The sequence below is a fragment of the Arachis hypogaea genome, chromosome 18 (genome assembly GCF_003086295.3).
Source record: "Arachis hypogaea cultivar Tifrunner chromosome 18, arahy.Tifrunner.gnm2.J5K5, whole genome shotgun sequence".
NCBI lineage: Eukaryota > Viridiplantae > Streptophyta > Magnoliopsida > Fabales > Fabaceae > Arachis > Arachis hypogaea.
In genome coordinates this window covers 35,414,359-35,420,264 of record NC_092053.1, presented here as the reverse complement: position 1 = coordinate 35,420,264, position 5,906 = coordinate 35,414,359, and the positions used below count along the sequence as shown (strand labels likewise).

The 5,906-nt window shown below is 42.2% G+C and overlaps 1 non-coding gene across 1 annotated transcript; it reads right to left on the bottom strand.

Moving 5' to 3' along the window:
* Positions 1 to 471: 471 nt before the first annotated feature.
* On the bottom strand, positions 472 to 579 carry LOC112774516 (small nucleolar RNA R71). The gene has a single exon (XR_003189003.1). It is a non-coding gene; the product is annotated as a small nucleolar RNA R71 (small nucleolar RNA).
* Positions 580 to 5,906: the final 5,327 nt, after the last annotated feature.

Genomic DNA, 5,906 nt, shown 5'->3' with positions numbered 1-5,906 from the left:
AAGCTAAGGGAAGCTAAAGCACAACTCTCTGGAGAAAATCTGACAGAAATTTTCAAAAAAGAAGGAGACATGGCCGAAAATAATAATAATGGTGGAGATGCAAGGAAGATGCTTGGTGACTTTACTGCACCAAATTCCAACTTCCATGGAAGAAGCATCTCAATTCCTGCTATTGGAGCAAACAATTTTGAGCTAAAGCCTCAATTAGTTTCTCTGATGCAACAGAATTGCAAGTTTCATGGACTTCCATCAGAAGATCCTTTTCAGTTCTTAACTGAATTCTTGCAGATTTGTGATACTATTAAGACCAATGGGGTTGATCCTGAGGTCTACAGGCTTATGCTTTTCCCTTTTGCTGTAAGAGACAGAGCTAGAATATGGTTGGACTCTCAACCTAAAGATAGCCTGAACTCTTGGGATAAGCTGGTCACGGTTTTCTTAGCCAAGTTCTTTCCTCCTCAAAAGCTTAGCAAACTTAGTGTGGATGTTCAAACCTTCAAATAGAAAGAAGGTGAATCCCTCTATGAAGCTTGGGAGAGATACAAGCAACTAACCAAAAAGTGTCCTTCTGACATGCTTTCAGAATGGACCATCCTGGATATATTCTATGATGGTCTGTCTGAATTAGCTAAGATGTCATTGGACCATTCTGCAGGTGGATCCATTCACCTAAAAAAAATGCCTGCAGAAGCTTAGGAACTCATTGACATGGTTGCAAATAACCAGTTCATGTACACTTCTGAAAGGAATCCTGTGAGTAATGGGACGCCTCAGAGGAAGGGAGTTCTTAAAATTGATACTCTGAATGCCATATTGGCTCAGAATAAAATATTAACTCAGCAAGTCAATATAATTTCTCAGAGTCTGAATGGATTGCAAGCTGCATCCAACAGTACTAAAGAGGCATCTTCTGAAGAAGAAGCTTATGATCCTGAGAACCCTGCAATAGCAGAGGTGAATTACATGGATGAACCCTATGGAAACACCTATAATCCCTCATGGGGAAATCATCCAAATTTCTCATGGAAGGATCAACAAAAGCCTCAACAAGGCTTTAATAATGGTGGAAGAAACAGGTTTAGCAATAGCAAGCCTTTTCCATCATCCACTCAGCAACAGACAGAGAATTCTGAGCAGAGTCCATCTAGCATAGCAAATATAGTCTCTGATCTATCTAAGGCCACTCTAAGTTCCATGAATGAAACAAGGTCCTCCATTAGAAATTTGGAGGCACAATTGGGCCAGCTGAGTAAAAGAGTCACTGAAACTCCTTCTAGTACTCTCCCAAACAATACAGAAGAGAATCCAAAAAGAGAGTGCAAGGCCATAACCTTACTTGGTGTGGCCAAACCCAGAGAGGAGGAGAAGGACGTGAATCCTAGTGAGGAAGACCTCCTGGGATGTTCACTGACCAATAAGGAGTTTCCCTTTGAGGAACCAAAGAAATCTGAGGCTCAACTAGAGACCATAGAGATTCCATTGAACCTCCTTTTACCATTTATGAGCTCTGATGACTATTCTTCCTCTGAAGAGGATGAAGACATCAGTGAAGAGCAGGTTGCTAAATATCTAGGAGCCATCATGAAGTTGAATGCCAGTTTATTTGGTAATGATACTTGGGAGGATGAACCCCCTTGTTCTCCAATGAACTCAGTGCATTGATAAGGCAGATATTGCCTCAGAAGAAACCGGATCCCGAAAAGTTCTTCATACCTTGTACCATAGGCACTATGATCTTTGAGAAGGCTCTGTGTGACCTTGGGTCAGGGATAAACCTCATGCCACTCTCTGTAATGGAAAAACTGGGAATCTTTGAGGTACAAGCTGCAAGAATCTCACTGGAGATGGCAGATAAATCAATGAAACAGGCTTATGGATTAGTAGAGGACTTGTTAGTAAAGATTGAAGGCCTTTACATCCCTGCTGATTTCATAATCCTAGACACTGGGAAGGATGAGGATGAATCCATCATCCTTGGAAGACCCTTCCTAGCCACAGCAAAAGCTGTGATTGATGTGGACAGAGGAGAGTTGGTCCTTCAACTAAATGAGGACAACCTTGTATTTAAAACTCAACGATCTCCTTCTGTAACCATGGAGAGGAAGCATGAAAAGTTTCTCTCACTGCAGAGTCAACCAAAGCCCCCACAGTCAAACTCTAAGTTTGGTGTTGGGAGGCCACAACCAAACTCTAAGTTTGGTGTTGAACCCCCACATTCAAACTCTAAGTTTGGTGTTGGGAGGTCCCAACAATGCTCTGAACATCTGTGAGGCTCCATGAGAGCTCACTGTCAAGGTATTGACTTTAAAGAAGCGCTTGTTGGGAGGCAACCTAATGTTATTTAATTATATCTATTTATTTTCTATTGTTATTTTATGTTTTTTTTAGGTTGATGATCATGTGGAGTGACAAAAACTACTGAAAAATAAAAAACAGAATGAAAAACAGCATTAAAAATAGCTCACCCTGGAGGAAGAGCTTACTGGCATTTAAACGCCAGTAAGAAGCATCAAACTGGCGTTTAACGCCAGAAAGAAGCATCAAGCTGGCGTTAAACGCCAGAAACAAGCACCAGACTGGCGTTTAACGCCAGAACAGAGCATGGAATTGGCGTTAAACGCCAGAAACAAGCAGCAAGCTGGCGTTTAACGCCAGACATGCATTCTAAGGGCATTTTACACGGCTAAATGGAGCAGGGATGTTAAGTCCTTGACCCCTCTGGATCTGTGGACCCCACAGGATCCCCACCTATCCCACCTCTTCTTCTCTCCTCTTTACACCTTTCTATAACACTCTTTCCAAAATGCCCTTGACCAATCCCATCAATACCTCTTCCCCAAATACCCTTCACCAATTACCTCCACACCTCTTCCCTAAATACCCTTAACCACTCACGTCCATCCACTCTTCCCCATAAACCCCACCTACCTCCAAAATTCAAATTCTTTTCCCTCCCAAACCCAACCCTAATGGCCGAAACCCACCTACCCCACCCCTATATAAACCCCTCAACACTACTCCATTTTCACACATTACAACCACCACTTCTCCCCCTTGGCCGAATACACCTTCTCCCTCCATCTCCTCCATTTTCTTCTTCTTCTACTACTTCCTTTCTTCTTTTGCTCAGGGACGAACAAACCTTTTAAGTTTGGTGTGGTAAAAGCATTGCTTTTTGTTTTTCCATAACCATTAATGGCACCTAAGGCCAGAGAAACCTCAAGAAGGAGGAAAGGGAAGGCAATTGCTTCCACCTCTGAGTCATGGGAGATGGAGAGATTCATCTCAAAGGTCCATCAAGACCACTTCTATGAAGTTGTGGCCAAGAAAAAGGTGATCCCTGAGGTCTCTTTTAAGCTCAAAAAGAGCGAATATCCGGAGATCCGACAAGAGATTAGAAGAAGAGGATGGGAAGTTCTCTCTAATCCTATTCAACAAGTTGGGATCTTAATGGTTCAAGAGTTCTATGCAAACGCATGGATCACTAGGAACCATGATCAAAGTGTGAACCCAAAGCCAAAGAATTGGCTTACAATGGTTCGGGGAAAATACTTAGATTTTAGTCCGGAAAATGTAAGGTTGGTGTTCAACTTGCCAAAGATGCAAGAAAACGCACGCCCCTACACTAGAAAGGTCAACTTTGATCAACGGTTGGACCAAGTCCTCATGGACATATGTGTGGAAGGAGCTCAATAGAAAGTTGACTCAAGAGGCAAGCGGGTTCAATTGAGAAGACCGGACCTTAAGCCTGTAGCTAGAGAATGGTTGGAGTTCATTCAACGCTCAATTATTCCTACTAGCAACCGGTCTGAAGTTACTGTAGACCGGGCCATCATGATCCATAGTATCATGATTGGGGAGGAAGTGGAAGTTCACGAGATTATACCTCAAGAACTCTACAAGGTAGCTGACAAGTCCTCCACTTTGGCAAGGTTAGCCTTTTCTCACCTTATTTACCACCTCTGTAATTCGGCTAGAATTGACATAGAGGGAGATATCCTCATTGATGAGAACAAGCCCATCACTAAGAAAAGGATGGAGCAAACAAGAGATCATGGACCTCAACAAGAGCATGAGAAAATTCCTCACCATGAAATCCCTGAGATGCGAAATTGTTACTCAGATTAGGTTGTAAAATTATTTGTTTGTTCTCTCCTTGGCAATGGCACCAAAAACGGATGCACAGAACCATGGTCCAAACATAACTTCACAACTTCGCATAACTAACCAGCACATGCACTGGGTCGTCCAAGTAATAAAACCTTACGTGAGTAAGGGTCGATCCCACGGAGATTGTTGGTATGAAGCAAGCTATGGTCACCTTGTAAATCTCAGTCAGGCGGATATCAAATGGTTATGGAGTTTTCGAATAATAATAAATAAATAGAAAATAAGGATAGAAGTACTTATGTAATTCATTGGTGAGAATTTCAGATAAGCGTATAGAGATGCTTTCGTTCTTCTGAACCTCTGCTTTCCTACTTTCTTCATCCAATCAGTCTTACTCCTTTCCATGGCTGGCTTTATGTAAGGACATCACCATTGTCAATGGCTACTTTTCATCCTCTCTGTGAAAATGGTCCGATGCGCTGTCACTGCATGGCTAATCATCTTGAGGCATCACCGTGGCCAATGGCTGCATCCCATCCTCTTGTGAAAATGGTCCAAATGCTCTGTCACAGCACGGCTAATCATCTGAGGTTCTCGATCATACTGGAATAGGATTCACCCTCCTTTTGTGTCTGTCACTACGCCCAGCACTCGCGAGTTTGAAGTTCGTCACAGTCATTCAATCCCAAAGTCCTACTCGGAATACCACAGACAAGGTTTAGACTTTCCGGACTCTCATGAATGCCGCCATCAATCTAGCTTATACCACGAAGATTCTGACTAAGAGATCCAAGAGATACTCATTCAATCTAAGGTGGAACGGAAGTGGTTGTCAGGCACGCGTTCGTAGGGGAATGATGATGATTGTCACGTTCATCACATTCATATTAAAGTGCGAATGAATATCTTAGAAGCGGAATAAGTTGAATTGAATAGAGAAACAATAGTACTTTGCATTAATTCATGAGGAACAGCAGAGCTCCACACCTTAATCTATGGAGTGTAGAAACTCTACCATTGAAAAATACATAAGTCAAAGGTTCAGGCATGGCCGAATGGCCAGCCCCCAAAACGTGATCACAGGATCAAAAATACAATCCAGGATCTTCCGAAGATGTCTAATACAATAGTAAAAAGTCCTATTTATACTAAACTAGCTACTAGGGTTTACAGAAGTAAGTAATTAATGCATAAATCCACTTCCGGGGCCCACTTGGTGTGTGCTTGGGCTGAGCTTGAATGTTACACGTGCAGAGGCTCTTTCTGGAGTTGAACGCCAGGTTGTAACGTGTTTCTGGCGTTCAACTCTGGTTCGTGACGTGTTTCTGGCATTTAACTCCAGACAGCAGCGTAGAACTGGCGTTCAACACCCTTTTACGTCGTCTAAACTCGGCCAAAGTATGGACTATTATATATTTCTGGAAAGCCCTGGATGTCTACTTTCCAACGCAATTCGAAGCGCGCCATTTTGAATTCTGTAGCTCCAAAAAATCCACTTTGAGTGCAGGGAGGTCAGAATCCAACAGCATCAGCAGTCCTTCTTCAACTTCTGAATCTGATTTTTGCTCAATTCCCTCAATTTCAGCCAGAAAATACCTGAAATCATAGAAAAATACACAAACTCATAGTAAAGTCCAGAAATGTGAATTTAACATAAAAACTAATAAAAACATCCCTAAAAGTAACTAGATCCTACTAAAAACATACTAAAAACAATGCCAAAAAGCGTATAAATTATCCGCTCATCACAACACCAAACTTAAATTGTTGCTTGTCCCCAAGCAACTGAAAATCAA